We start from the raw sequence: 7,219 nt of genomic DNA on the forward strand, positions 1-7,219 counted from the left end.
GCGCATGCTCCCAGGCAAGTGTGTCAAGAATCAACAGACACCAATATTTTGTAATAAGTGTAAAATGGAGTATAACCTTTAAAAATTGTATAAAAAATAAAACAAACCAACAAACAACAACCACCACAAAGAATCAACAGACAGAACTGGTTTGAATCCCAGTCTTGCTCTTTATTTGCTAAGAAGTTATTTAACCTTTGAACTTCACTTCTCCATCTGGGAGACAGGAATGATTACACTAATCCCATAGTATTAAGGTGAACATTAAATGGGGTAATGTTCTCAAAGGGCTTATCAAGCCACAGGCAGAGAGTAAGCATCCTATAACTGGCAGCTATTGTTATAATTTGGGACAAAGGCTTCCCTCTGCAGGGATATTTATGTACCAAACAAAGAGAGTGATTATCTGTCTTTGTTTATGATTATGCTGACTCAGCTGATTGTGGTTTTTGAACATTACAGAAGATGAACCAGCTTTGATGATGTTCTCAGTAAAGACCCCAGGTCAGTGTAAGATCATGTGGTCAATCTGGGGCATGGAGGAAAGAAGTTCTTAAATTTTTGCCCAGTGAATGTCTTTGAGGTGTTCCCTGGCATATAGAGCATTTTCTGGTGATTAATCTAAGCACAATATTATTATCACCATATTCTATAGGTTCCAAGTGAGTCACTGAGGCCAGCTCAGACCCAAGGGGAGGGGAATTATACGTCACCTCTCCTGGGGAGAAACGCCAAAGAACCTGCCTCCTTTTTTGATCTAACATGTGCCACAAACAAATGACTTAGAAGAATTGGGAAGGAGCCCAGTTACCCTCTGGAACTGAGGTTGAGGGATAGAGTTGGAGGGGAAGGAACGGAAGTGAGACACGGAAGTATCCAAGAGAGGAAACCTTGCCCTTTCCTCACTTCGTCCCGGTCAAATGCTGGAGGAAGCAAGCTACGAAACGCCAGAATCCCAGTGTGGCTTAGGGTACCTGAGAACCTGGGGAATGTTTGCTTGCGTCTTGCAAACTCGGAATGACTCAAAAGCATTGAGTAGAAATGTCTAGGTGCTGTGTCCAGGCAGATGGGCTTGCGATCGCCTCAGAGTTCTCCGCATCCCAGCAAGGCACGAGGTGAGTGGGTGTCTCCAATGCACAGTTCCAAAGTCAAAAGACACATGAAATTCAAATGAAGGGCGCAGCAGTTTTCTGCAAGACTGTCCCCCTGAGACTAGGTGGGAATGAGGATGTCTTGGCAGCCTCCTGGGTGGACGGTTGTCTGTTGAGGACAGGATGTTCTCTCCCTGTGCCTGGAGACTTAGATACAACCCTGGGGAAAACATGGGGGTGTATGTTGGGGAGGAGACTGTCTGAGATGTAGTTAGTTTGTTCCCTTGGTGGAATGGGGCTCAAAATAGAAATTAAACTCAGTTATAAAAATAGAAAGAAATTCACTCTTGAACTTCTGAACTGATTCACCCCTAACTCCACATATAACATAAAGTTCCCTTTTCAGAGTGGACACTGCTTAGAATCAATTTTAACAATCAGTAAAATATTATTAAAAGAAAATAAACGATAACACACACACATTTACATTACACCGAATAGAGGGACCATTCAACATGTTTCCTTTGTTGACACCTTTGTTTTGCGTTCAAAGGTCAGTTCTTCATAATAATTTCTGAGGCTCTATTACATCTCGAAGTTTTAGAATCCCGGATAGATGACCTGGGTAGAATTTATTCTGAATAGCAAAACTGGAAATGCTTTAATATTTCCTAAAAGCAAAAGCATATTCTGAATGCCAAGGTCTAAATTAGTTGGCTGGGTTAAATATTTCAAGACAAAATGTCTTGACCTTATATTTTACTGGGGTGTTTATCTCCTAAAAGAGAACGAAATTAGATTAAAGTGGGTTACCTCTGAAAAGATGTACCATTATTCTGTAATAATTTGAAAAACTTACAATGATATGAAAGTATAAGTCAAAACTAAGGTACCATGATTTATATAAAACTTGATTTCAGGGCTTCCCTGGTGGCGCAGTGGTTGGGAGTCCGCCTGCCAATGCAGGGGACACGGGTTCGTGCCCCGGTCCGGGAAGATCCCACATGCCGTGGAGCGGCTGGGCCCGTGAGCCATGGCCGCTGAGCCTGCGTGTCCGGAGCCCGTGCTCCGCAATGGGAGAGGCCACAACAGTGAGAGGCCCGTGTACTGCAAAAAAAAAACAACCTTGATTTCAATTAAACGACTAACCAAGAAAGATATGTGAAGAATTTAAATAAACTCAAAATGAAAATTTCAAACATGGAAAACAGGTTGATGATTTATTTATAAATATATTCTTCATATTGCATGCTCACATGCATATATTTAAAATAAAATATCCATATATGTAACATATAATGGTAGATCTCCAGTCTACTCGTTCAAATTTTACATATTATTAATATGAGGCGAGAGAGTAACAATGGTATTTGGCAAATATGACTGAATTAATATGGCTAATTCATTTTAAACCATTCGAATCATAATTGTGTCTCATTAAACTTATAACTTTATTATAAACAGAAAAAATTAGAAATATTTTTAGTATCTGTGACTTAAGTGTTACGCATGCAGTAAAAATATTCTAGAATAATTGCTGGATTTTAACAACTGAACTTGTTTGCTTAAGAGAAAATACTGATGTCTTCAGACCAATGACACCAAACAGAGCTTTGAGCAACAAGTATTAATAGATATCGTCCTCCACCAGCTTTTTCCAGCTCTCTTTCCTTTTGTAACTACTTACTTATGAATCTGTTTTTTACTGAATTCAAGGGAAATCATAAGAAGAAGCCTCAATAGACTCTAAGAACTCTGATCACAATTTTCTTCACTTATTTGGGATTAAGGAGGGATTAAAAGCAATTATTGTGCATTTATCTCATTCTAGCCAGAAGAATTTATGCAGGTAGGCAAACCTGCTCAGTAGGTAATTTCACAGCTTTCAAATGTGCCTTTGAAGTCAAAAAACTAAAGGGCATAATCCATTGTTTAAAATGTGTAAGAATAAAAGGAATTAAGTAGACCAGTAACTGCATGCCTTTATTTTTTTTATCCTCAGCCTACATTCTAGAACTTTGTCTCCAATTGTCTTGGCATCATGCCTCCATTCTGTGTTGTCCATGGAAATTGGGTTTTAGTAATGTGAATTCTTGGGTAATTTAAGAGAAAGACTAAGGATATTCCTTTCTATGAAAGTCAATCTAGTAACCTCGTACACAGTTCATTTTCCTGTGTCCATCTAAGGGATATTGAATATATATTTTCTGGTTTATGGAAAGTCTTTATGTCCTGCTTATGACATAAAGTGAGGTTTGCTTTGTTCCCATAAAGATGCTGTCCTAGAACATGCTGCTCTGATTTGGAAAGGTCTGTGCTTAAGTCTCCTTGCAGAAGGATCACTGGGATACACCAGGAACTAAATTGTTTCTGACAGTGGAAGATAAGGTTTTGTAAAAAAATAATAAAATCCACCAATCAATCAGATAATAGCTAGATAAGCAAACAAGTTAATTTATTTAAAATATATTGGAAAAAAATTAGGCAAAATCAATTCTCTAAGAATTCCCAGTGACATATTATGTATTAATCTAATGTTTTCTTATTTACTTTTTTAAACTTTTTATTTTATATTGGAGTATAGCCGATTAACAATGTTGTGATAGTTTCAGGTGCACAGCAAAGCGACTCAGCCCTATATATACATGTATCCATTCTCCCCCAAACTCCCCTCCCATCCAGGCTGCCACATAACATTGAGCAGAGTTCCCTGAGCTATACAGTAGGTCTTTGTTGGTTATCCATTTTAAATATAGCAGTGTGTAGATGTCAATCCCAAACTCCCTAACTATCCCTAATCTAATGTTTTTAAATTCTCAAAGAATTTTAAAATATGGAACTTCACAATTAAGTGCAGTGCAGCCCATCAGCATTTAGTACATGCTTTCTTCACAGATGTATGTGTGCGTGGAGCATCTGTGTGAATGCGCAAGTACATTCTTTTTTTAAAAATTATTTATTTATTTTTAGTTGCATTGGGTCTTTGTTGCTGTGCACAGGCTTTCTCTATTTGCGGTGAGTGAGGGCTACTCTTCATTGTGGTGCGCGGGCTTCTCATTGCAGTGGCTTCTGCTGTGGAGCACAGGCTCTAGGTGCACGGGCTTCAGCATTTATGGCACACGGGCTCAGTAGTTGTGGCTCGCGGGCTCCATAGTGCAGGCTCAGTAGTTGTGGCATACGGGCTTAGTTGCTCCACTACATGTGGGATCTTCCCAGACCAGGACTCGAACCCATGTTCCCTACATTGGCAGGCAGGTTCTTAACCAACCACTGCGCCACCAGGGAAGTCCACAAATACATTCTTGTACTGGAAGCTTTGTTTCAAGAAAGCTTAGCATAAAAATATCCATTTGTTATTGTTTGCACTCTTTTCTACCTCAAAATCACAGAAGTTATTAGACCTGTCACAAGATCTTGTTATTTAAAATATTTATTTAAAAATGTAAAAAGCAAACAAACAAAAAATGGGCTTCCCTGGTGGTGCAGTGGTTGAGTCCGCCTGCCTATCCAGGGGACACGGGTTCGTGCCCGGGTCCGGGAAGATCCCACATGCCGCGGAGCGGCTGGGCCCCGTGAGCCATGGCCACTGAGCCTGCGTGTCCAGAGCCCGTGCTCTGCGACGGGAGAGGCCACAGCCGTGAGAGGCCCGCGCACCGAAAAAACAAACGAACAAAAATGTACATATATTACCTACTACAGATGTGTTTTTAAAAATATTTTAATAGCAATATTTTAATATAATTGGTTTCCTTGGTAATCCTATGTATCTTATTCTCTGTTTTTAATATTTTCCTGATTTAGGAGTCTATCTCATACTGCCAAAGGGTCCATAGCACAAAGCAGGTTAATAATTCTTGTTCCACGTGCTAAGATATTACAGGTCAAACAGAAGACTACAGCTCCAAAACACACATTTACAGAAATTTAGTAATGTAGACACAAACGGGCCTAAAAAATTTCCATTTATAAAACACAATATTAGGGGCTTCCCTGGTGGCGCAGTGGTTGGGGGTCCGCCTGCCGATGCAGGGGACATGGCTTCATGCCCCGGTCCGGGAGGATCCCGCATGCCGCGGAGCGGCTGGGCCCGTGAGCCATGGCCGCTGAGCCTGCGTGTCCGGAGCCCGTGCTCCACAACGGGAGAGGCCACAGCAGTGAGAGGCCCGCGTGCCGCAGAAAAAACAAAAACAAAAACAAAAACAATATTAGAGGCAGTTATTCCCACTATTACAGGGCTGCTTTAGGTTTTGAAATGAATTGGTGAGGTTAAGCAGGTAACTCCCTGAGTATATTTAAATGATTCTATTAAAATGTTTTGATCCACACTTACCTTCTCAGGGAGTTATACCAGCAAATAGTAAATAGTAGTCTTAGTTAAGGTTATTAGTTGGCCCCTGTCTTTTTTTTTTTTTTTTTTTTTTAGAATTTTATTTTATGTTTTGGCCACACAGCTTGTGGGATCTTAATTCCCCGACCAGGGACTGAACCCAGGCCCTTGGCAGTGAAAGTGCAGAGTCCTAACCACTGGACCGCCAGGGAATTCTCAACCCCTGTCCTTTTAATGTCATTTACAATTCATTTATTTTACAAGTTTTACAAATTATACCAGCATACTTATCCATGAAACTCCAGAAAGCTAATTTAGTTTAGTTTGGCAAATCCACACTCTGTGACTGGTTTTCAGTTTTCTCTCCATGCTTTTTTGGTGCAGAAGCAGATGAATTTTACTTCTTTAGTTCAAGCAATGCTTTCAAATAGCTATAGTGTGAAACTATACCTCCCAAAATACTGTATCATCTGGGCAAAATCTTATGGAAGAAAGCCAGACATTGGATTCCCATTTCACCTAGAATAAAATCCAAATTCCTTGACAGGACTGAAGGAGCGTGTCATCTGCCATCTGCTGCCCCTTCTCATGCCACATGGCACACCCATTCTCCAGCAATGTCTCCTTCGGCTTGGTGCACCAAAGACACTGCTTTCCATGCTAAGGCTTTGAAAATTCTGGTTCCTCCGTCTGGACCCCTCTTGCCCATCTTCTTGTATGTCTGGTTCTTTCCCACTTTTGTGTCTCACCCTATATATCACCTCCCCAGAGTGACCTTCTCGTACCATCTATCTAAAGTAGAGTTCTCAGGGGATATATATATGTATATGTATGGCTGGTTCACTTTGCTGTACAGCAGAAACTAACACAACATTGTAAAGCAACTATACTCTAATAAAAATTAAAAAAAAATAAAGTACAGCTCTCATTGGGAAAAGGGTACAAACTTTCAGTTATAGGATAAATAAGGTCTGAGGATCTAATGTATAACATGGTGACTCTAGTTGATAACACTATATTGTATTTAAAAAATGTAAATATGTAAGGCGATGATGGATGTGTTAATTAATTTGATGGGGGCAATCCTTTCATGGTGTATATCAAACAGCACATGATACACTTTAAATATTGTACAATTCTATTTGTCAGTTATACTGCATTAAAGCAGGAAAAAGTAGAGCAGAGCTCTCCCCTCGCCTTCCCCCACAGTTAGTCTCTGTTACAGACCCTGTTTAATTTTCTTCATATCCCTACCATGCCGCTCTTGGGACTCATCCAGGTTGCCCTGCCACACGCTGCATTTCTGCCCAACGTCAGGCTCTGGAGCCTTTTCAGAGCCTTCTTCACAAGCCTGAGCTCCAGAGCAGGGAGGGCTGTCACTGATAATACATTATTTATTTCATGAAAATTCTGACCTTTTGAAATGAAGCAGGATTGGCTGGGATTAGTGTGACAGCATGTTGGCAAGAAAGGCGTGTGAATCACGAAACTAAGAAAAAGGGAGAGGGCTTCCCTGGTGGCGCAGTGGTTAAGAATCCGCCTGCCAATGCAGGGGACACGGGTTCTAGACCTGGTCGGGGAAGATCCCACATGCCGCGGAGCAACTAAGCCCGTGTGCCACAACTACTGGGCCTGTGCTCTGGAGCCCGCGAGCCACAACTGCTGAGCCCGTGAGCCACAACTACTGAAGCCTGTGCGCCTGGAGCCCGTGCTCTGCAGCGGGAGAAGCCACCGCAATTAGAGGCCTGTGGACCGCAACGAGGAGTGGCCCCCACTCTCAGCAACTAGAGGAGGTCCACAT

The sequence above is a fragment of the Lipotes vexillifer genome, unplaced genomic scaffold (genome assembly GCF_000442215.2).
Source record: "Lipotes vexillifer unplaced genomic scaffold, Lipotes_vexillifer_v1.1 scaffold147, whole genome shotgun sequence".
Lineage (NCBI taxonomy): Eukaryota > Metazoa > Chordata > Mammalia > Artiodactyla > Lipotidae > Lipotes > Lipotes vexillifer.